The sequence below is a fragment of the Paralichthys olivaceus genome, chromosome 15, assembly GCF_024713975.1.
Source record: "Paralichthys olivaceus isolate ysfri-2021 chromosome 15, ASM2471397v2, whole genome shotgun sequence".
NCBI lineage: Eukaryota > Metazoa > Chordata > Actinopteri > Pleuronectiformes > Paralichthyidae > Paralichthys > Paralichthys olivaceus.
The window spans coordinates 23,469,424-23,494,742 of NC_091107.1; the positions used below are offsets into that span (position 1 = coordinate 23,469,424).

A 25,319-nucleotide genomic window follows, 5' to 3' on the forward strand; every position below is an offset into this window, starting at 1 on the left:
AACGTTATGCTGCCTGTAATATTATCCAGCATGACTGGTTTGGCTGTGGGTCAGTGGTCTGTGGAGGCATATCCTTGGAGGCTTGCACAGACCTCCATGTCATAGTCTACCGGTACCGGGATGAAATAATGATTGTCAGACTTTACGCTGGTTCAGTGGGCCCTCTGTACCTCCTGATGCATGACATTGCCTGCCCTCATGTGGCCAGAGTGTGCAGGCAGTTCCTTGATGACGAATGCATTGATACCATTGACTGGCCCTCAAGTTCCCCTGACTTAAATCAAGCTTTTCAACTTGAATAATTTGTTCTATAAAGATCTGATGTGTGATTTTTCTACCAATTATCAAACCTGCTCCTTCCTGTGCACAACGGTGTCGTCTGAGGGAATGGAGAGCACGGTTAGTCAGTTTAGGCTTGTGCTCTTGCCCTTTACACACTGAAAATCCTCCAGATTACTTGAATAATAATGTTATGCACTGTAGAGGATGAAATATCCAAACCCCTTCCTATCTTTCCTTGAGGAACACTGTTTTAAAACATTTCAATAATTTTCTCACACATTTGTTCACTGTAAAGAATTACACTGTGAAATAACAGTAAAATACTGGCAGCAGGGACGCCAGTATTTTACTTTTATTTTACAGTGCAAGTACCGTTATTTATTTTAACAGTATATTACCGTATTTTGGATTACAGTATATGACCGTAGAATAACGGTGGGTGTTTGGTGGTTATTTTACAGCACATCTACCGTAATTTATCTAACAGTATATTACCGTTTTTTGGATTACAGTACATGATGGTAGGATAACTGTGTTTTAGTAATTTTACAGCGCATATAGTGTAATTTATTTAACAGTATATTTCAGTATTTTGGATTACAGTACATGACAGTAGGAGAACTGTGGGTTATGGTAATTGTAATTCCCTCAAGGCACGGACAACACAAGTGGCTTTCTTGGTACTGATTTATTTGAAGCTTCCTCCAAATCCACCGTGAAAACTATAACATACATATACACAAAGTGTTAGCGATAGCATTACAACAACAAAATGAAACACGTGCAAAGTAAAATACAGACAAACACATTAATTACCTCGTTACCTCGTTAAATTGGTTCTTAATTTTATTGTATTAGCTAAAGCACTTCTTCACCTTCGTAGGTTTACTTCTCACTCTCCGGAGCAGCGCAGCGAACACAGCATGTCAAAATAAAAGTCATACTTTCAAAATAAAGGTTGACAGCCCTCTCAAACAACAAAAACACCTGAAACATGTACCAATTGACAATAATTACATAATCAATGATAAATTATGAACATCAGCTACAGTAATTTTACAGTAGATGCCAGTGTGTTATAAAATCTGCTATTTTTGCACATTATAAATCCTCACCCATTTAAAACCAAAGTATGCAGGGCCTTTTAAATACCCAGCCCTACACTCTAGAACAGTGTAACAGTGCATTAAAGTACCATCTAGAACAGTGTAACACTGCATTAAAGTACCATCTAGAACAGTGTAACTGAACAGTCTAGCTTGAAAACAAGTATTTTGCATGTGAACTATAACAGTGGGAGTGGAGAAAGAAAAGGGGGAGAAAGAAAGAGTGAGTACTTGACAGCAGCGTTTGGCTGGTCTCCTCAGTCACCAATGACAAGTGCCTGTAAATAAAATAAAATAAAATAAAATTAGCAACACAACTTCTTGCAGAAAATGGTTAAAGACCAGATAGACAGAGAGAGAGGCAAGATATCAGACATCTGACATCTTTGTCATATATATATATGTATATATATATATATATACATATATATATTGCTTTAGTTAAATGTCTGTCTTTGACAACAAAAATGTGTTTTCAGCTTTAGTGTGATAAAAGAATAACTTCTGGCATTTAAGAAAAACAAAGTAGGCTACTGTATGTTCGCATAACACAGCAATACTTGGCTAATATGACAATATCATGCAGTTTAAATGTGCAGACTTGCCTATATGATGAAATGATTAAGCAAAGTTAAGGAAGCTGATTTTTTTCCTTCTTCAATTTCACTGATTGAGAAAGACAGACATTACTACAATGGAGTACATAATAAAACGTGTGTGATGTTTTGAATGTTGCTCCTAGCAGGAACACACTGACACACCTTACTTCTCCACTTGGTGAGAGACTGTAGGTCCTAACTCACTCCCTTTGGAAAATCCTCCGTTCCTTCCTGTTTGTGTTTGCACAGTCAGCTCTATAAAAGCACAAGTTAACACAAGTTAGTTATATCTTCACAAAATTGGTGATTAACTTTAATAACATAACAATCTCTGAGATCTTAATGACATACATTTTACAATAAAAAAAACTTTATGAAGGTCAGCAACACCTACAGCTAATTGAGCTCAAGATAGCTACAGAGCTAGCTTTCACTTAGCCAGGCAACCTGAACTAATGAAACAGACCTAATAAAACATCTGAAATGTCAACAGTTCAATAATCATGCAGACAAAGCAACACTGGACACTACCAATTTCAGGAGATAAGCATAACTTTACTTTACCTGCTCTGATGAACTCCACATGGACTTTTGGAATGATATGAAGGAGCTGTGCTCTCCAAAGTCGAGTTCGGGACTAGTCAGTTAGTAGTTTGATCAGTAAAGAAGTGCTATCATGAAAATAGGAACATAAGACTGCAATCATCAGTAAGATGCTGATGGATAATGACTGGACTTAAGAAGGGATGTTTCCACTGCTTGACAGAAAATACTGTTTTATGCTGTTAAATTACAGTTTAACTGTAATTGTAACTGTAGTTTAACTGTAACTGTCATTTAACTGAGCATTAACTGTTAATTTACATGTAAGCATGAATATTTTACAGTATTTTACAGTTATTTTAAAATACAGTAAGATACTGTTGTAATCCACCGTAAATTTACAGCAATTCATTACAAATACTGTTTTATGCTGTTAAATTACAGTTATCTACTGGTATTGTTAAATGACTGATTTAACTGTTAATTTACATGTGAGGGATGAATATTTAACAGTATTTTACAATTATTATAAAATACAGTAGGATACTGTTGTAAATCCACCGTAAATATACAGCAATTCGTTACAGTGTTGGCAAACTGGCGATCCTCGTCCTGTCTGTGCTCCTAAAGGACTAGGCCTTTCCTGGATGCTGCTTTTCTTCGAAATCCTGATCATAATCACTTGTTGACATTACCTATTTCAAATCACTTCATTTTTTAATCATTCAACCTCATTACTGGCCCTAAACTGCCCCTGTCCCAACTTTTTTTGGAATGTTTTGCAGGCCTGAATGGCAGGAATGGATGTATATTTACAAAACATAAAATATTTTATGTTCATACTGTCTGCAATGAAATACAGGTCAAATTATATTTAGAAATCACTGCTGTCTTAATTTATTTGCATTTTCCATACTTATTCTGAGTTGGGTTTATATATGGAAATGTTTCACAAATGTGAATCTATTCACAGTGATATCTATATGATATCACTGGGGTACTTATACTTACTTGTTGTTTTGGTGCAAAATAGGATATATTTTATAGGTTATTTATAGTGGCATTATATTACAGTAGGAGTAGACTGCTATAAAGCACAGTTACAAGTGTTTGCTGGAACTTGTAAAAGGCCTTTGTTATTGTTTATCTTTTTTATTTTTAATGGCTGTAGTTAATGGCTGTAACACATGGGCTCAAAATCACAACCACTTTGTGTTGATAATGTAACAAATGCGGTGCTCAAACTTATCAGTAGTTTGCTCATGTATTGGTTACTTCAATGAGCATTTTTTTTTTTTTAATAATAATTACGTTTGACCGTTTAAAAGCGAGGAAGATTGGAGAAGGGATTTCCCTGATCCATTTTTTTCCCTCCAGTAGCATTGGCTTGAGGAAGGGGGGGGGGCATTCTTCTCATACTGCAGACCAGGCAGGGGGAACTTCCTGCCATTTCTTCCACACCGCTTCCTCTTTACAGTTTCGCATGAAACTTGCGGGGAAGGACGAAGTCTTTGTGGCAGCGAAGAGGCTCCTTTTCCTTTAAAAAAAGATTCAAATTCGCAGCGAAAGTCATAAGTGAGCAGCAGCAGAAAATTGTGTTCGTGTAAAAGGAGGTGGAGGGCAGCCGAAGGACTCGCTTCAGTTCGCTTTAAAGGAGTAAATAAGAGTAAACGATGTTCCATCGAGCTGAATGACCGAGAAAGGGAACGGAAGGGGCTCTGCAGGAAGGTAAAACTGCGTTTACAGATATGGAGTGAAGAAGATTGAAAGTTTATATAACTGTATGTGTAGTTCCCCACTTTCGCTTGTTCAAGTTTTATAATGAACCATTTGAAGGATAATGAAGGAAATGGCTGTCAGATAGAAACCTGGTAATTTTTCTTTGTGTATCCTGAAGGCAGTCAGGCGTCTGTTGTAGACCCAGAGCGGGGTTCGATCGATTTTATTCTGTTTCCACTCTCTCACTCTCTTTTTTCCACTCGCTTCTATGAATTCTTGCCTTAAAAGTATTTTCTGCTGATAGCCTCCCCGTAACTGAAGCTTTAATAATGTGTAGTGTAGGTGGGTGTATCTTTACCTGCATCCCTCCGAGTGTTATCACAACTCCTTGCGTTAGCTGCTTCTCAGCCTCAGCGTTATATTTTCCAGTGTGGGGCCACACAAGGGGCTCTTGTTGTGGTTCAAGGGGCTCTTCAAGGACATGGGAAAACATAGATGTTGTTCTGTTATGTGATACACAACATCCACATGGATGCTATAATCTGCTTATCTTGAGGTGTTTATCCCAGTTAACACACTGTGCAGTAATATGATTTTGTCCCAAAGGCGGGTTAACAAAGCTTTGGTCTGTAAGCACTGCAACATGCTGCTTGGTTTTTTAATGCAACATCCAGGATACTTCATCAGGTGACCTTTGATGTGTAAAAACATCCTTATCACTGGTAGGGAGCATAGACTGCATATTAATGTGATGATGTGCCTCCATCACCTCTCTCTACCAAGAAATGAAGCTGATATACCCTGAATATGAATGCTATCGTCTCACACACTCTGAGTCAGAATCTGCAGTAGCGATTGAAGAATGATTATTGTAATATTATAATTAGTCTCTGATGTCAATCGTGATATTTAATTCAGTTTTTATAGCATCAAACAACTCATTATAACCAAACTTGCCAGGAAAATGAACTCAAACATACAGTGAAATAAGAATTGATTAACAGCAACCATATTTAATAAAAATGGATTCGATATGCACCACGTCCCTCCACTTTTATTAAGAAGGTGGAGTTTATGACTATTTGGTAGTTCTTATAAAACCTGTGAATGCCCAAGTGTTCATGTATCTGATAAGTTTGGTTTTAATTAAAATTCTATAAAAATGGGGTGAAACAAGTTGTGTCAAAACCGCAAGTTATGTCATTGTTTTTGGATATCTTCATTTTTGACAATGGGTGGAAGAAGTGACATCTTAATCTTTATACATTCTATGAATGGGAGAGAAAGAAGCCATGCTGTACTTGAAAAAATGTATATAAAATTAAAATGCAGTTAATATTCTTGTATCATAATTTTTAATGAAACAATTTGATCAAAAAGAACAATCTACCTGAAATCATAGTGATAATGATCAATCATTTCGATTCTGAAGTTGATTAACAAACTAAAATTTTGACGGTACTATTCTTAGTTAGATTCAAGATTCAAGATGTTTATTTATCGTTACATAATAACAGACACAGCAGTTTATTATTGGGTAATGAAATTCTTACTTTGCAACTGCCCGACCAAAGAACTGTGCTTACTAATATAAAAAGAAAAACAGAAGAAAATATATAATACGAAATATAAAATATATGCATAAGTGCATATGCAATGAAAAATATATAAGTAGAATGAAAAATAAACATAATTAAAATAAAGAATAAGATAACAGATGACCGATCAAAGTGAAATATAACGGCAATTCAAACAATGTGCATAGGAGATATAATGTGCAATGTCTTGTGCAAAAATTGCAAATATAGAGATAGATGATGATTATGTTCTGTGCTTTCACACTCCTGTAGCGTCTGCCAGATGGTAGGAGTGCGAATAGTCTGTGTTGTGGGTAAGTGTGGTCCCTGATGATGCTCTGTGCCCTTTTATATAGTTGTATTATAATATCATGTATAAGTTTATAACATGTGGAGATAATATATTGCATTTAACCTTTGTTCATATGACATAAAAGCTGAAAAATCATGTCATCATCTGTAGTGATCCAGTGTGTGAGTGGCAGTTGTAGTTCATATATTTTGTAAAAGTTTAAAATGTGTCACATGACCTTAAATACAAAGTTGTTACTCTATAGGGTGAGAAATAATTGTGATTTTTGCAGGTCATTGGTGGGGATTATAAATGTTATAGCTTATCAGATACAATTAGCATAGACATTACATCACTAGTGTCCATTTTTCAGAGTTTACCATACATTTCTACCATTGTGGATAGCTGAGTTAGCTCTAATGCTAGCAGCCTCTCTGTTAGCATAGTTACAACTGACAGATGAGTGTTGGCTGTGTATTTGTGATATCTCCAGGGCCAAAAGAGCTGAAGTTTTCCACAACAGTATGTTGTTTTTAGGCACTTTGTAGATCCTCTGGCTTTCCAAGTAGCAATTTTGCCAAGAAAAATGAATTGCTTATTTATAGGAAAAGTGTTGGGGCAGTTCAGGTAACTTTATGAGATTGATTTGGACTGCCTGCATGTATTTTGACCTTTGCGCCATTGGGAGCCGGTGTCACCTGAGCAAGCTCTGTTATGTCCCAGTTCTGCTTTTGATTAATCAGATTAAAAAACTGCAAAAGCTAATTCCTCATCATTGGTGACATTTGGTACACATCACCTTCATTTGCAGAGATTCTATCCCGAAAACCTCCCATATCAAAGAAAATACTGTGGCATTAATCTGATAGCCATGCAGATCACATCATCATTGTTTCATGTTTATTCACGGCTGTATGTAAAAGGGATAGTTCACCCAGAAATGAAAATGTACTCATTATCTACTCACCCCTATGCCGATGGAGGGGTAGGTGAAGTGTTTGAGTCCATTAAAAACACTTTGGGAGTCTCAAGGGTAAACAGTGTAGCAGCCAAATCCAATACAATTGAAGACATTAGTGACCAATCTTCAGAAGTAATAAAACAACAGAAAAACATGCCTCCATACTGCTCCTGTGGTGTCATCCAAGTGCCTGCAAGCCCTGGCATTCATATTCATAGTCATGTCGCGAGTCAAATATGAATGTCAGGGCTTGCGGACACTTGGATGACACCACACGAGCTGCATGAAAGCATGTTGTGTTTTTCTGTTGTTTTATTATATCTAAAGGACTCGCCTTGCTCAAGGGCACCTCGGCAGTGCCCAGGAGGTGAACGGGCACCTCTCCAACTTCCGTCCATGCTGGACATGAACCGGCTACCCTCCGGTTCCCAAGCCAAGTCGCTATGGACTGAGCTACTGCCTCCCCTTTAAGTTAATTGCTGAATTCATGACTGTATTTACACAAAAAAATCAATGCAATGTCTTCTAGCAGGCTGTTTTTGGGCTTTACAAAAAAACTCCTGTCACACAATCAAAACATTGTGCTTTGTGTTTGTTTTCAGTGCTCCCTCTCATCATTCAGCCTATAGTGCTCTCGGCCACTGCTGTTTCTCTCTTGCTCTCTTGTTGAGTAAGGGAAGTGACGGTCTTTAAAAGTGTGTGAACCCTTTACATTTAAACCTTAAAGTAAATGTGTAAAGCTCATTTCACATGACTCAGCAGTATAAAACTTTAAGTTGTTTATGATTCTCCAGTAAACCAAGAGAAAGGAGGATGGAGATAAAGCAGAGCTCCTACATGTTTTCTATTTTTATAATCTATTATAATTGATTAAATCTATTTGATTTTGCAGCTCTAATGGGGGCGGCTGTGGCTTTGGGGTAGAGGTTGTCTTGCAGTTTGACCCCAGTCTTTCCCATTCCGCATGCCAAAGTATCCGTGGGCAAGATACTGAACCCCAAAATGTCCCCTTTTCATGGAGAAAGTGCTGCACATAGATGCACTGTATGAATGTATGTGTGAATGGGTACTGCACTGTATACCGGGAGCAGTAGCATCAACGCAATCAGATTTCCATAATCCTAAAGAAAATCCAGGCTGCAAAGGGCTTTCACATTAAACTGTCCAATGTTTGTTAAATCAACTAACAGGGTATGTGTGTATGGAGTAGAGATGCTTAGGATCCACAGCACCCCCTAAAATATAATTCCTTAATTAATTATGACAAAAACTAAAATTTTCACATTGAAGGACCACCTACCACCTAAAGGACCTGACATCCTCTGACCTTTTACAGTTTCACAATGAACTTAAAGTTAAAAAAATACTAATAGTTCATTATGAGACTCTAGCTTCTCAGAAGGTATACTTATTCAGTATAAACCTCTCCCTGCACATATATTAATTGCATATATTGTGTGCATGCTTGCAGTGGTGGCTGTTGAAAGATATTCTAAGCAGAGCTAAATTCATTTAGTTTCATTAACCATCACAATTCAAGTTACATAAACAGCCGGATACCAGTGCTCTCTGAAATTATCAATTATTTAATGCCGATATTGAAAATATAAAGGATGGTCTGTGTGTGTCTCTCTCTCTCTCTCTCTGCAAGCCTTGAACTCACTGTTCTCATAGATCAGAGACAGATTGGTTTTGAGCTTGGCCTTGTTCAACATGGGGTAGGCCTCGATTGTAGTTTCCAGTGCTGAAAGCGAGAATTTTATGATGTGATCCAGAATCAAGTCTCCTTGCAACTGAGTGGCCATGATCAGGTCATTGGTGAAAGGGAATTGCTCCTTGGCATGACTCGAATTGGTATCACATACCTAAGAAAATATACAAAATAAATACATACATAAAAGTTCAAATTGGTCTGTGAAAATGACACCAAACATAAACATCTTTTCACATTTTAGAGTAAGAGCAAGGAGCAGAAAAATTGCCAAGGAGAGAAGTGCTGCTGTTGCTAAACTAGTAAGACATCGTCAAATTGTAAGTGAAAGTATGAAGACAATGCCAGGCCTGTATTTTTATTTTTATGCATAGAAACACACATACACAGTCAATTCTCACGGTCAATCTTATGGTCAGACTACACCCCCTCCTTGGGAAACAGACATAGCACAATTGTGTTTTCAGTAAATAATGTGATTGGCTTTTGTTTTATCGATTATTTTCATACACTGTATTATCAGTATTTCTGTTTTTAGCATGACCAACCAGCTCAGTATTGTTTACTGAACCACCAAGTACTTGTGTTGGCATTGTACTTTGATGGCCAGAGTGACCTCAGTCCTGACTTCAAGCTCTCCTGACCCACTGTTTCCCACCTTATCCATCTTCTCTGCTCTCCTTTTGATAATGCCTGGGTTCATGGAACCCAACATTGGACTGGGGGCCGCTGAAGAAAAAAAAAAAAGGAAAAAACAGAAAAATCCCATTGTAATCATTTTAATGACCAGAATGCATTTCTACAGTTTACACTTAAATCAATCAATCAAACTTTATTTGTATAGCACTTTTCTAACAAAAAAATGCAACACAAAGTGCTTCACATAAAAACATAAGAACAAGCAAACACCCTCCACCCGTCCCTAATACTAAGGAAGCGCCATCTCATCGTCGAGCAGTGAGGAAACACTGGAGGCAGGTTAGAAATGAATTAGATAAAAATAACTAAAATAAGATAAGATAAAACAATAACGATAGCAATAAATAATAATAATAATAAGAGAGAGAGAGACTTTTAAAATAGAAGCTTACCAAACAAGTCGTCATCATCATCAATATTTATCATTGCCTCTCATCAATAAGCTTGTCATTAAGTCACACTGAATATTTCTTACTAGTTCAACTGCATTCCTTTTTTTATTGGCATGGGATTTGTGGTGCTGTTTTCGGTTGGCCATGATTCCTCTGATGTCTGGCTCTATCTCCGTCGTTGCGATACGAAGGACATCATTTAGATGGCCATCTGTCAGCCTGGATCTCAGCTTGGATTTGTTGATGGCCATGGTGGAGAAGGTCTTCTCACAAATGTATGTGCTTCTGAATAAAGAGACCATTCTGACAGAATGCTGGCGAAGTGCAGGATATGTGGATGGGAAAAGTCCTTTGTAGAACTCGATGAGGTTCTTGTCACGATATGCTGCTCTGGCCTTGAAGCTCTCCTGCAGGTCGATGAGCTCAAACTGCATTTCTCCAGGCTCTTCCTCAGGGACACATGAGAAAGGATTTTGTAAGAGGTTGAATGACTTCTCGTGGTCCCTGAAGTCGGAGAAGAGGTGGTCGAAATCCTCTCTGAGTTTTTTTTTGAGGTTATGGTTCTTGTCTGAACGCAGGTGACATAAAACGTGGCACCCATCTGTGTCTGTGTCATCTGCCAGCGTTAGATTTCCCTGTTTGAGCTGTCCTTGCAGCAGTGGAAGTTTTCGCTGGAAAGCTTTATCGTTGTCAAATAGTGTGGAAATGAGCTTCCCATGGCCCTGCAGTTTCACATTTGAGATCGCTGAGACAAGTATTCCGGTCAACAAGGAGCGTTAGGTCACAGAGAGATTTAGTGTCACTTAACTGTGTCACATCTTATCCTTTTGACTCCTTGAACTCTCTTATTTCTTTCCTCAGATTAAAAAAAGGCTTCAGCGTGGCACCTCTGCTCAGCCACCTGACGGCAGTGAAGTATATGACGTCACCAAAATCTGCCTCTGATTGCTCCAAAAAAGTCTTGAATTGGCGGTGATTCAGACCTCTGGACTTCAGGAAATTAACTGTCTTCACAACAATTTCCATGACATGTTTCATTTCAAGCGTTTGAGCAGCAAGGGCTTCTTGGTGTATTATACACATATACTTGATTAGTTTCTCACCTCCGTTGTGGGCCACTTTCTCAGAGAGCAGCGACACGGCACCTGTCTTTCTCCGAACCATTGCCGGTGCTCCATCTGTTGTAGCGACCATAGACGGCAGCTTCACATTGTATGCATCGAGACTGCGGCATACAGCATCACAAATGTCGACTCCTCTTGTTCGGTCTTTGATACTCTCCATGCTTAGCAGCTCCTTGCCTATTTCAAAGTTCTCTGTGACTGTTCGGATGAAAATCAGCAATTGCGCTGTATCGGAAATGTCCGTGCTTTCATCCAGTGCGATTGAAAAGGCCCCCTTTCCCAGGCCCTCCAAACGTTGTCCCAGTTGCTCTTTGAGATCGTTAGCCAGATCTTCGACTCGTCGTGTCACTGTGTCATTCGACAAACTTATGTCACGGAGCTTTTGTTTTTTGCTCTGGGCATATAATGTCGGCCACTTTTAAAATGCAGTCTCGCACAAATTCTCCGTCACTGAACGGCTTGCTCCGCCTAGCTATTTCTCGTGCTACCACGTAGCTAGCCTCTGTCACAGCTTCACTGGATTTGGCCAGATTTGTGAACATTGACTGCTGTGCAGTGTAGCCTCTTTTCATTTTATGTTATATTATAGCGATTTATATTGAACTCTTTGAGAATTTTGTTCACCTGCTTGCAGATCAGGCACATGACTTTATCCGACCCGTGAGGTACGACAAGTATTTGTTCATCCACCTATCTTGAAACCGCCTTTTCTCCTCGCCGATACAAAGGTTTTTTCTCGAGGGTTCCAGCTCCGACTCCCACTCTAACTCCATCTTCAACACTACGGTCACGATCTCTTCTCTTCCCCGAGGCAGAGTGAAGCGAGATATGTCGTCAGCGCCCCAGTGGTGAAATAAAAACATTGCCCCATGGACCTCTGGGAGTGAGGTCAAGTGAGATCCACACCTGTCATTACCGCTAATCCCTATAGATGTCGCTAAAGACCACGAAACGGAGATTCATCCTTTCAAAAAAAAATTGCCCGTGGGCCGCACTTTGAGAATCTATGGCCTAGAGGTTCTTGTCTTCCTATTTTGGCTGGCAAGTGCAACATCTTACTGCATTGTCTCAAAAGCCTTTGGCATCCCACCTTCCACAGTAATTATATAATCCACAGGGTAGCAAATAAAATTATAACAATGTCATTTGCTTTCCAGTACCTGATGACTTTCAAAGAATCGGGACTGGATTTAAACATCTCAAAGGATCAACAGCATTTGCCAGGCTTATAGGCAGCATTGACGGCTGCCATATCAGAATCAAGCCCCCAAATGCAGGAAACTCTACTATTCAATTTTGATGAAGGCAATGTGTCACTATGAGTGCCAGTTTTATTCAATTAATTTCAATTTTATTTGTATAGCGCCAAATAATATTATACATTATCTCAAGGCACTTTACATAGAAGGTCAAGACCTTAAAATTGTATTTATATAGAGAAACCCAACAGTTCGCGCAATGAGCAATACTTTGGCCACTGCGGAGGAAAAACTCTCATTAACAGGGAGAAGCTTTTAGCAGAACCAGGCTCAATTTGGGCAGTCATCTGCCTCGACCGGTTGGAGTCAACAAAGAAAAAGGGGAGGCGAGGAGAGATGGGTGGCAAAGACGAGAGAGAAGAGAGAGTGATAGTGGGGCGGGGGAGGAAGGGGAGCGAGAGAGGCTAGAGAGACCGGGAACACTTGAGCACCAACAGGTATCAGATTATTGATAACAGTCAAAATTAATATAATAATTAATTACTAAAGTGTTGTTATTAATAATAGTAATAGTTGTTGTCCTGCAGTTCCGGGGTCAGAGATATCTGAAATGAGAGAGAAAAAGAGAGAGAGGGACTATGGAAAACGTGACACAGTTATTGACATGTACTAAAATAAATAAATTAGTGTGGGGGGGCAGAGAGACAGAGAGAAGTGGAGAAGTGCTCAGTGGAAGATGGGAGTTCCCTCAGCAGTCTAGACTAACTTGCACATGCATGGAGGGGTCATTGTTGACGTTAACAAATTAAAATCTATCTGATGAATATGATTTAAACCAGTCTAGTGCCGTTCCTTTGATCCCAACATGTTGTTCTAGTCTCTGTTACAGAATCTTATGACCTATGGTGTCAAATGCTGCACTAAGATCCAACAGGATGAGTACAGAGATAAGTCCATCATCTGATGCCATGAAAAGGTCATTAGTAACCTTTAGTAGTACTGTTTCTGTGCTGTGATAGATTCTAAATCCTGACAGAAATTTTTCCAGCAAACCGTTACTATCTAAGTAATCACACAGCTGGTTAGCAACAGCTTTTTCTAGGATTTTGGAAACGAAGGGCAGGCTTAATATGGGTCTGTAATTAGCTAAAACCTCTGGATCAAGCGTGGGCTTTTTAAGCAGAGGTTTATAACAGCTACCTTAAAAGCTTGTGGTACGTAGCCCATTAACAAAGACATATATATCTGTTTTAATATGGAAGATCAATAGAAGAAAACTGGTTCAAATAGAAATCTGGTGCTTCAGGTGGTGCTATGCTTTCAGGACCAAACAATGTATCTATGTATGTGCTATTCATGGGGAGGAGTTGGTGGATGTTTTCCCTGATGGTCATAATTTTATTTGTAAAGAAGCTCATGAAATAATTGCTTCTTAGGGTTAGAGGGATAGATGGGTCAGTAGAGGTGTGACTTTCTGTAAGCCTGGCTACAGTGCTGAAGAGGAACCTGGGGTTGTTCTTCAATTAATAATGAATATTAAGAGGTGCTTTCTTGTAATTCATCAGTCTATCCTTCCTGGCAAGGTGAAAGTCATATTGACTGCCACTTCCTCTCTAGCTTCTGTGATGTCTTTTTCAAAAAACATGTTTGACAATTATACCATGGAGCTAATCTCCTCTGATTTACCTCATTTCTTTTTAGCGGGACAACAGCTTTAAGGGTTGTTTTTAATGAGACTGCTGTACTATTAACAAAGTTATCAACTAGTGTGGGAGTAAAGTTTTGATAACTTTCCTGTATTGTACTGACACATGGCTGTGAGGTCAGTGTAGAAGGAAGCAGTTCTTTAAATGTATTCACAGTTTTATCAGATAAACACAGACTATAATAGAATTTCTGTCCAGAATAAGTGTAGTCAATAATTCTAAATTCAAATGTAAATAAAAAATGGTCAGACAAAAGAGGGTTTGGGGAAATATTAGTACATTTTGAATGTCTATGCCGTATGTCAGAACAAGATCAAGAGTGTGATTTAAACAGTGAGTGGGTTTATTCACATGTTGAGTGAAACCAATCAAGTCTATTATTGAGTTGAATGCTGAACTAAAGCTGTCGTTGGCAACATCTACATGAATGTTGAAATCTCCTGCTATAATGATTTTATCTGTCCTAAGAACTAGCTCTGATGGAAGTTCAGAGAATTCAGATACAAATTCAGAGTAAAGGGCAGGTGGACAGATTTTCAAGTTATAACTATGTTTCGGTCGAGGGTTTATAGATAAGTCAGATTTAGAGATTGCTGCAACCCCTCCACCTCTGCCCGTGCTTTGAGGAGTATGAGTATTAGTATGGGTGGGGGGGCATCGCTTTATGTAAACCTACATATTCCTCATCTCGCAGCCAGGTTTCTGTTAGACATAGCAGATCGATTTGATGATCAGTAATCAGATCATTAATAAGTAAGGATTTTGTATTGAGTGACCTGATATTTAATAAACTGCATTTTATACTTCTGTTTTTTGTACTGATATATTGGTCATGTAAACTTTTATTAAGTTTGAATGTATAACTCCTCTCCTGTTTACTTTTGATTAAATTAATTTATGTGGTCAGGGAGGCAGACAGTTTTTATAGGATATTGTGAGGTATATTGTGAGGGTTACTGGTCAAAAGGAAGTGCAGAGAAGCGTGTAAGATTGCGACTCTGCCTCCTGATCTCAACTCTGGATTGTTCCGGTATGGACAAACGTTGTCATGTTTCTAGACCAGGTTTTCCACAAAAACTTTGCCAATTATCTATGAGGCCAACTTTGTTATTTGGACACCACCTCAACAGCCAGCGGTGAAAGGATGACATGCGACTGTACATGTCATCACTGGTAACATTAGGCAGTGGTCCAGAGAACATTATGGGGTCCGACATCGTCTTTGCATATGTACACACCGTATCAATATTGATTTTTGTGACCTCCGACTGATGTATTGGGAGGTCATTACTTTAAACATATATTTATTAAGAATTTTGTTCATTTTACAGACAAACAATACAAGACAACACAACAAGGCACATATAATGCAATTTGCTCTCACATATAGCACATATAATAGATGTTCTTGTCACAGTAGACAGTGTGTTACAGTCGTTGAAATTACATCTGCTAACTTACATTGTTTACAGGGGAGAACAAATGAAAACAAAACAAAACAAAACAGAAACAAAAAGTACTCAATCCGTCTTATCATCCAATCAACCATCAACATCCATGTTGTTATTTTCAAGGAAGTTGTAGAAAATTTTCCATATTTCCCAAAACTTGTCAAGTCTATTTTTTGTTGTGTAACTTATCTTTTCCAAAGCTAAGTAAGAAGTCATTCCCTTCAACCATTGTGATGTGGCACAGGGTGTATCTGATTTCCATGAGAGAGCAATACATCGTTTGGCTTCCAGAAAACAAATATTCAGGAGAGACCTAATTTTTTTAGAGGTAGTGAAGTCTTCTGGATAGAGATTCAATAGGCACAATTTAGGACTAAGAGGCACTTTCCTGCCAATGATTTGGCTAGCAAGGTCCACCACCTTACTCCAAAAAGAAAGTGTCTTTTGACATTCCCACATACAATGAAATAAGGTACCTTTTTGGTCTTTACATTTGAAGCAGGTATCAGGTATGTTAGGGTTAAAGTGGTGCAATTTAGCTGGTGTTATGTACAGTCTGCTTATCCATTTATATTGTAACAGTTTGGAGTTTGTATTTACGGATTGGGTCTGAGCTAGAAAACATGCCTCTGACCATTCCTCCTCAGTTACATTATCCTGCAAGTCCCTTCGCCATGCTTGAAGTGAGCGCTGTGATGATTCTTTAGACTTGCTTACAAAAAGCTCATAGAGTAATGAAACCTGTCCCCTAGAATGTAAAAACTTCAAAGTGTAATCTTCTAGAGTAGATAGGGGGGGAAGTTTCAAATCATTGCTCTGTCTGGAAAGGATGAAGCTTCTAAATTGTAAATATTTAAAAAAATGTTTTGCAGGAATCCCATATTTTGATTTGAGCTCTTCGAATGACATGAGAGCCAAGTTTTCATTGTAAAGGTCAGCTACCTTAGCTATACCCTGGGCTGCCCATATTTTAAACCCTGGGTCTGCTCTACCAGGTTGGAAGTCATCATTACCAAAAATTGGAGAAAACCGAGATAGTTTAGCTGTTTCTCCTAGGTATGCAAGAGATTTGTGCCAAACCATTAATGTATTTTTGAGAAAAGGATTTTTAGTATGTTTGATTAGTTTATGTTTTTTAGCAGAGAAGATGTACAGGTTTAAAGGTATGTTTGTTAAATGTGCTTCTATTGAAACCCAAGCTGGAGGGTGGTTTCTCTCAAAATAAAACATTCCTGCTCTGATTTGAGCTGCCCAGTAATACCACTCAAGATTTGGTAGTTGTAAACCCCCTCTATCATATGGTAAATACAACAGGGAGAGCCTGAGCCTGGGACGCTTGTTGTTCCATATAAAGTTAGAGAAAAGCTTTTTAAGAAAATTAAAGAGTGAGGGTGGAGGAGCAAGTGGAATAGATTGAAAGAGATAAAGAAACTTCTGTAAAATTGACATTTTCAATACATTTATACGCCCAATCATAGAAATGGGTAGATTTGTCCATCTATTTATAAGTTGGGTGACCTTATCAGTTAAGGTATTGTAGTTATTAGGAACAATTTTGTCAGTGGTAGGGGCAATCTTAACACCCAGGTATGTGAAGCCATTTAGTGAAACCGTAAAAGGAGTAGGGATTGGGGGGGGGAGTCGTTCCTTTTCATTCATGAATAATATTACAGATTTGGAGTAATTAATTTTGTATCCCGCAAAGGTGCCAAAAAAGTTAATTTGGTCCAATAAAGCTGGTAAAGTCTGTTTCAAATTAGAGCAAAACAAAATGACATCATCAGCATACAGTGCTATTCGATGTTCCATATCTCCTATCCTTATGCCTTTAAAACTAGTATGGTTGCGAATTGCCATGGCCAGCGGTTCAATTGCCAGGGTAAATAACAGTGGAGACAGGGGGCAGCCTTGTCTTGTGCCCCTGTACAACTTAAAGGGTGCTGAAGATAGCCCATTTGTTAAAACTACAGCCTGGGGGTCAGCATAAAGTAGTCTGATCCAGCAGAGAAATTTCTTCTTTATGCCAAATCTTCGAAGAACCTCGAACAGGAAGTGCCACTCCACCTTGTCAAAGGCCTTCTCGGCATCTAATGACAAAATAGCAGTGTCCATACATCCTGAACTTTCAAACAAAATATTAAGAACTCGTCTTATATTATGAAAACCCTGTCGTCCCCGAACAAAGCCATTTTGATCAGAGTGCACGATTTGTGGTAGAAGTGTATCTAACCGTCTGGCTAATGCTTTGCAGAAAATTTTGAGATCGTTATTAAGAAGTGATATTGGTCTATACGATCCACAAAGGTTAGAAGCTTTACCTGGTTTTAACAATAGAGTGATTACGGCCATATTTAGAGAGGGGGGGAAGGACCCGCTATCTAAGGACTCTTTATACATTTCAAGTAAAGGTGGCAGTAGCTTGTCCTGAAAAGCTTTATAGATTTCAATGGGAATCGAGTCCTCGCCAGGCGTCTTACCCCCCTTCATACTCCCAATGGCTGCAGACAATTCCTCAATGGTTAAGTCTAGGTCTAAATCATCCAGGAAGTTTTCTTCAAGAGGCTTGATGTTCAATGAATCCAAAAAGTCTTTTTGTTTTTGCAAGGCTGAAGCTGAAGAGTCTGTGCTGTATAAGTTCTCGTAAAAACCTTTAAAAGCTTTATTAATTTCTTTAAGGTCACTAGTCTCCAACCCATCATCTAGCTGAATAGTATTTATTGTTCTTTCAGATTCTGATTGTTTAATACGCCAAGCTAAGAGTTTACTAGCCTTTTCCCCTTGCTCATAATAGGACTGTTTCAATTTCAGCAGGCTTTTAGTTGCCTTATTGACAGATAAAACATTATACTTAGCTCTAAATTCATTAAGTTCTCTAAATGACTGTTGGGAAGGATTTTTGAAGTGTTTTGATTCAGTTTCTTTTATCTTTTTTTCTAACTGTTGCATCTCCAGCCTCCAAGATTTTTGTTTATAACTTGTATAACTTATCATATGGCCTCTCAGGAAGGCTTTAAATGCTTCCCACCGTATAGCAGCTGATGTTTGAGTTGTATTATTTACAAAGTAATCATCAATTTGTGCCCCAATAAACTTCATAAATTCTGGATCCTTCAGCCAAAATGACTGAAGGCGCCACCTCATGGAGAAATTCACTGACTTTGGCATGTTTAGTCTAAATGAAACTGAAGCATGGTCTGAAATTACAATGCTGTCGTACCAGCTTCTTGTGATTGTGGACATCAAGGAAGCAGAGACCAAAAAGTAGTCAATTCTGGAGAATGTCTGGCAGGTGGCAGAATAACATGAGAAGGTTGACTGATTAGGATAGTCTCTTCTCCATATGTCAGTTAAATTAAATTCTTTTATATATTGTAATAACTCCTTTCGTGTCTGGGCATGGGAGGTATCTATCCCCGTGGATCTACCAATCTCTGGTTGGAGAGTGCAATTAAAATCACCACCTATTATGAAACTACCAGACAAATCAGCCAGGGACAAAAACAGATTTCTGAAAAAAGACGGGTTGTCATCATTGGGTCCATATAAGTTTACCAGATTTAACCTAATTGAAAGTATTTCACATTGAATAATAATGTATCTCCCGTATCGGTCTTCATCCACATTGATGAGATGAAAGGGTAGGGAGTTATGTATCAGAGTGATTACCCCACGTGAGCGAGAACTAGGTGAAGCAGAAAAAACTCGACCTGGCCACCTCCTCCTCACTTTTACTACATCTTCAGGTGTTAAATGTGTCTCCTGCAGAAAGACTATCTTAGCTTTTAATTGTTTAATCCTACTCATTACTTGCTTAAGCTTGACAAGTTTGTTTAGACCTCTTACATTCCAAGAAGTGAACTGGAGTTCAAATGACATGGTATAATACTATATTGTATGTGCGGGTTGGAATTGAGTATACAATACAAGAAAACTTAATTAATAAGAATGAAAATAAAAATATGTGCCTTAAGACGTAGACGTAAACATAATAGGGTGTACTTCCCCAAACGAAGTACACGCTTCCCTCCCATAGATCACACTTCCAATAGACCCCTGAACAGAGTCTGACTATGGAACTAAGCTGGTCCACCCACTTGTCGAGGAACAGCATGCTCAGCGATCATGTTGGACCTCCATGCAAAATATTAAAAGTGAACTTATTGTGTATTGCAATCAGAAATAACCACGTTGCAGCAAAACATTAGACTTAAATTAACAGTCTTAAACAGTCCAGGAAAAGCTTATCGCGCCTGTATTGCGGCTGCATTCTTTAAATAGTCCAGGAAGAATTCAGTTACCTGTATTGACAGCGCTAAACACGTTAGCTTTCTCACCACCCAGCGTTGCCTAGCTTTGCTCAGACTTCAATTCTTGCACAAAAGCCTCCGCTTCTGATGCAGTGTTGAACGTGTGCCGTCTTCCCTTGATGGTCACCAGAAGTGTAGCTGGGTGAATTATTCCGTAACGCAGGTCATGGATAGAAAGGGAGGCTAGTTCTTTCTTTGCTGAATCAAAGACTTTTCTACGTTTAAGCAGATCCGCCGACACATCGGGAAAAAACATGACATTCTTATCGTCGACAAGTATCTTTCCCTTGCTTCTGGCCGCTTTCATCACTCGAACTTTGTCGGCGTAGTTCAGAAACTTCATCACCACCACTCTAGGGCGTGCAGCGGTTTGTTGGCTTCCATCTTTACTGTTGAGTCTACCAACTCGATGTGCTCTTTCTATAAGCAATGGCCCATTAAAGTTCATTTCACCGAGAGCTTTAGGAATCCACTTTTCCAAAAATGTACGCACGTGACCTCCTTCGGTTAACTCAGGCAGACCCACCAACCGCACATTCGAGCGGCGTGCTCGGTTTTCCAAGTCATCCACCTTTAGCACAAGCTCATCCATAGCTGCTTTCATGGTGGTGGTCCGTGTTTTCAGAGATGCTAGGTCATCTTCATTGGTGCCAATTCGGTCTTCAGCTTCGGTCAGTCGGCCAGTCAATGACTTTAATTCGCCTTGCACTCCCTGAATAGCGCCCAATAGCCCATCAAACCTCGACACAAAATCTTCTTTCATTGTCTGGATAGCGTTGAGAATTGGACCAGGGCTAATTGTGTCGTCGTCGCTAGCATTGGAGCTAGGTAGCATCGTCGGGCTGGAGGAACCATCGGTTGATTTAGTAGACTTTGAAGTCTTTGGCTGCAGTTTCGGTGGCATTACGGCTGTTTGTTGTGTTTTTGGATCAGTAGTAACTGTTTGGTAATTCTTAGTGGCTTCCTGATTACTTTTCTATGAATTGTGCATGGGAGCTCTCTTTCACACGTCTGCCTAGCAGCGCGCCATAACCGGAAGTCTGGGAGGTCATTACTACCGACGTGAATAACAATGTTACTGTGCTTACACTTACCCTTAGCCAGCAGTTTTAAATAGGACTCTATGTCGCCCGCTCCGGCCCCAGGAAAACATTTAACTGTGGCCAGGGTCAGTCCATGATGCCAGGGTTCTTAAAAACAGCCCGCTGTATGTTCACAGCCTGTAACCACCTGAAGGATACTGCATAGTAAGGGATGGTGGATATCCCTGCATGTCACAGCCCATTGCACCTATCACACCTTATAGGGAGCCAGTTAGAAGTGCTGTTTTACCAGACAGCATGCAAAGGCCTGTTCTGTTGAAAGGGCATGCGTTCAATATTTTTCATTGCTTTGGAAGGTGGTGGCTTGTTGTGCCATTTTCCACAATTTCTGCCCTAAGAGATGGGGACACAATTGATCCTATGGATGAGGCACTAGGGCTGTTCAGTTTCAACTGTCAGGCACGTTGCTTTAATTCTTTCACTCATAAGAATAAAACACATTTACATTATACCTGACTTTATCTTGTTTTTTTATGCCTCACAGTTGAATCTTGAATCTAACTCATGCTGCCTTGGTTCATGTAGCTGCATCTTCTAATGCACATGTAAGGCAGGAAGTGTATCCACAATTAAAATGTTCATAACTAATTTAATTTTCAACAGATTGTCAAGCCGTTAGCTTTGTTATGTATGTCAGATGTGTATTTATGTTACAGGCTGCTTGGTGATATTAAATGTTTTCATAGAACAATAGGTGATCTTTTGGACATGACAATGTAATAATATTTCTGTGATATTTAAGTTAACTAAGATTTTTTTTTCTTACTGTATGTAAAATGGCTGCCATTGTGCATTTTCTGTTAATTTTGGAAATAAATGAAGTCTCAATTCATTGAAAGACCAAATATATGCCTCTACTGCTAGTGTAATATACTGCTACTAGGGCTGGGCGATAAAACGATATTGATAATTATCGCAATATAACTTTTCCTTGCTAGAAATTTAAGACACGTTGACATAACTTTGATAGAACTGATCCCGTCCATGTTTTGACAGACAACACGAACAGCCAATGATAATGAGCTGAACCAATCGTGGCTGGAATAGAGTTACACCCACATCAAGTTAGGATGACACACACAGCACAGAGTGTAGGAGGAGCAGCAGCACGTGTCAATGTTTGGGCTCCTGCACAGAGGTGGATGACTCTGGATTGATACAGTGACTGAACATTAGGGGTAGGCATTCGATTAAATTTTCTTAATAGATCGTTGGGAGAATTAACGATCAATTTTCGATTAATCGTTGAAAAAATTAATTAATTAAAATACATTATTTAACTTTTTATATACTAAAAATGCAATGAAAATACAAAATACAGCGTGTTTTTCCACGATGAGATCTTTATTACGAGAAGAACAACTCTTGTGGTAGTTAAACTGACATTCAATGGTTAAACTTGAAGAAAGCAGAGGAGCCTGCAGCTGCGAGCCAACACTCTTAAACACAATTGACCCTCATTTGTTCCAAAATAATGATAATAAAAAAAATCATGTTAAACAATAACTTAACCAAAACATAAAACATACTTAGGTTTGACAGGTTTTGTCAAAATGTAACTCAGAAACTATCCAAAAGGCACAGTGTCTAAAAAGAGGGTGAGAGAGAGATAGCCTACCTAACAAGTAATTAGGCTACTTAACAAAGCCTCATAAAAATCACTAGTAGGCCTAACTCACATACAACTTCAGCACCAGTCTACTAATTTCTGTTGATAAAGATAAGCATGTTAACATTCTCTGGGGTCAGACGCGACCGGAGCCTGGTGACCGTCAGTCCAGCCGCCGAAAACACCCGCTCTGAGGGGACTGACGTTTTCGCGCATTATTCGATAGTTTATTGACACAGAGTAAATTCTGTAGATGAAGAAGTCTAAGAAGTCAGGAGGATGAAATAACTTTTCAGGAGCTTCTGTACTGGCTTCATTTTCCCGAACCGGAGTCCACATCATTTTTATTTACGGTCTGATTTGATACTGTGGTTTAAGAAATACTCAATCAAAGAAAAAACATGTAACATACACACCTTGAGAATCATCATGACTTCCAGGCACTGTGTGACAAAGGCTTGTTGTTGGTTAAATATCACTGAGGGAGCACCAGTTATTACAGGGGACATTTTCTGGTGAGTCACCTCCAGTTCATAGAGTGAGCTCTCAGGAAGCTGTTAATAAACTCACACTACCTGAGACGCGACCGCAGCCTTGTCAGTCCAGCCGCCGAAAACCCGCTCTGAGGGGACTGACGTTGTCGGGATGCATAGGTACCTCTGCGCAATATTCGCATTATTCGAGCATTTCATCGATAAAAAAATAACGTGATTGACAAAATTCTTAATGATCAATTATCAATTTGTCGATTAATCATGCCCATCCCTACTGAACATAATCAAGTTTATCAATCAATCAAATGTATTTATATAGCACGGTATCACAACAAGCAGTTGTCTCAGGATGCTGTAAAAAAAATCCAAGATCTTAAGAAACACAAAATACAACTTGTTCCACACCGAGCAAGCATGAGCAACAGCGGGGAGGAAAAACTCCCAGGTGGAAGAAACCTCCGTCAGAACCGGGCTTGGTGTGGACGGCCTCTGCCAGGACCGGATGGGGTGATTTATCCACTACGTTCATAGTTTTAGTGGGTTTCCACCACTGAATAATTACAACACCGCTGATCCAGGATCATTAAAGTCCTGTCGGAGCTTCCTCCTCACTCCTCCTCTGACCTGCGCTCACTTTACACTTTAACAATAAACACCTTCACTGATCACAAGTTATAAGTGTTCACTTTGTGTTTGTTTTATTCTCTAGAGTTTATGAAACACATGTTAAAACCTGCTACACAACACGAAATTAACATGACGCTCACAATCACCACCCCGACTCATGATCTGACATCATCGATAATAACTAAATACATGTGATTATCAGTTTGTGTGAAGAATAACAGAGACGAGCACACACACACACACAAACACACACAGAGAGAGAGAGAGATAAACACACACACTGGCAGACAGAAGTTCCTCTTGCAGATTATGAGGTAACACTGTGTTTTAAATTAACTGTTCCAGAAGAAGCAACGCCTGTTTTGTGCTCGTATTTGTACCATGTCCACACTTGGTATACCTTAAACCCAACAGGAAGTCACCCATATTGAATGCTGAATTTTAACAAACATGTCAGAGAGGATCAATCGGATCAATCGCATCAACTTCATATTGGGTCAGTGTAATCTAAACACCTTCAAGTTAAAAACTTGTGTTCATCATGAGGTTTCGTCTGTCAGTCTGTCTGTGGCGTGACTTCAAATTTTAGGTTTTGCATTGCAACAGGAAGTTCCTGGAACTTGATTATATATTGTCCAGTCTGCACCAAATTTTTACATCTAAAATGACATACATTTTCTTCCACTGTCAGTTTTGCATATGTTCGTGGCAAAATGGCTTGATAAGTCCCCCTAAAACATTCAACAAAGGCAGCCCTGGTGGCATGTATTAGTTGGATCAATGAAGTCAGTCTTTTCTTATTACAACAATTAAACCATGTATCTTCTCTTTATTATTATGCATCGCTAATATGTGATGCATATGTTATGTAAAACATATACATCACATATATTTTCATGGTCTGTTCTTCACTTCATATGCTGAAACATAACACAGCAGCAGCACACCTTTGTGCAATTTAATGTACAATTTCTGCTCAATTTCTTCCATGACCTTGTACTTTGACAAACCCCTTGCATTAATCACATCAAATTCGGCCAGTGCAACCAAACAACCTCCACAATGTAAAGTTGTGCTAATCTTAAGTTTTCCTTTAACACCATGCCCGTGGCCATTTCGCTATGAAAAAGGAAGTTCCATTCCTTTAACTTTATATTGTCCAATATGCAGAAGACTTATCAAGTTTGATGACTTTGTTGTTCAAACATCAATTTATCTGAAATTTTGTCAACCTCCAACTGCCACCAGGGTGTCAGGGCCTGCTATTACCTGCTTGTAGATATAGTGGTTATTATTATTTTAATCATTAGTGGCTGAACACTGATATGTTTACAAAGGGGCATTGTGACATGTGACATTCAGTTTTTCCACCAGTGCTGCTACTATTGTTTATGTCTCAACATATGGTGAGGAGACATCATGTGCATCAGGTTGGCTTGTCAATATCGCAATATTTCATTTTTGCTGTTGCCCTCAATCCTAGATATTTAAAATAATGCTGTTTAGGCACAGATTTCCTTGGAGCTACTTGAACCCCATGCGTCCAGTTCCGGGCATATATATTCCTCAGCTCTAACACTCTTTCATATTCTGCTATAATTTCTTTATTCCTCAGTATGTGTCTTCTTGGTGTTCATGGTACTAGAGAGTGGGTGCTGTATGCTGAGTGCCCACTAGCTCACCTGGTAGCATGAGCACCCCACTTATGGAGGCTTTTGAGCCCCCACTCTTGTCAGTACTTTTATCGAATCACTTTTTTTATCAAGATACCCTCTATTTTACACAAATCTTCTCCGTAATTCATATACTGCCTGATTT

The 25,319-nt window shown here is 39.1% G+C and overlaps 1 protein-coding gene across 2 annotated transcripts in view; it reads left to right on the forward strand.

Annotated features, from left to right (window-relative positions):
• Positions 1-3,991: 3,991 nt before the first annotated feature.
• amot (angiomotin) overlaps positions 3,992-25,319 on the forward strand; it is a 79,044-nt gene continuing 57,716 nt past the window's right edge. For both annotated transcript variants that reach the window (XM_069539611.1, XM_069539612.1), the window contains exon 1: positions 3,992-4,258. The gene's annotated coding sequence lies outside the window, so the exon portion shown is untranslated. The remainder of the gene's footprint in view (positions 4,259-25,319) is intronic.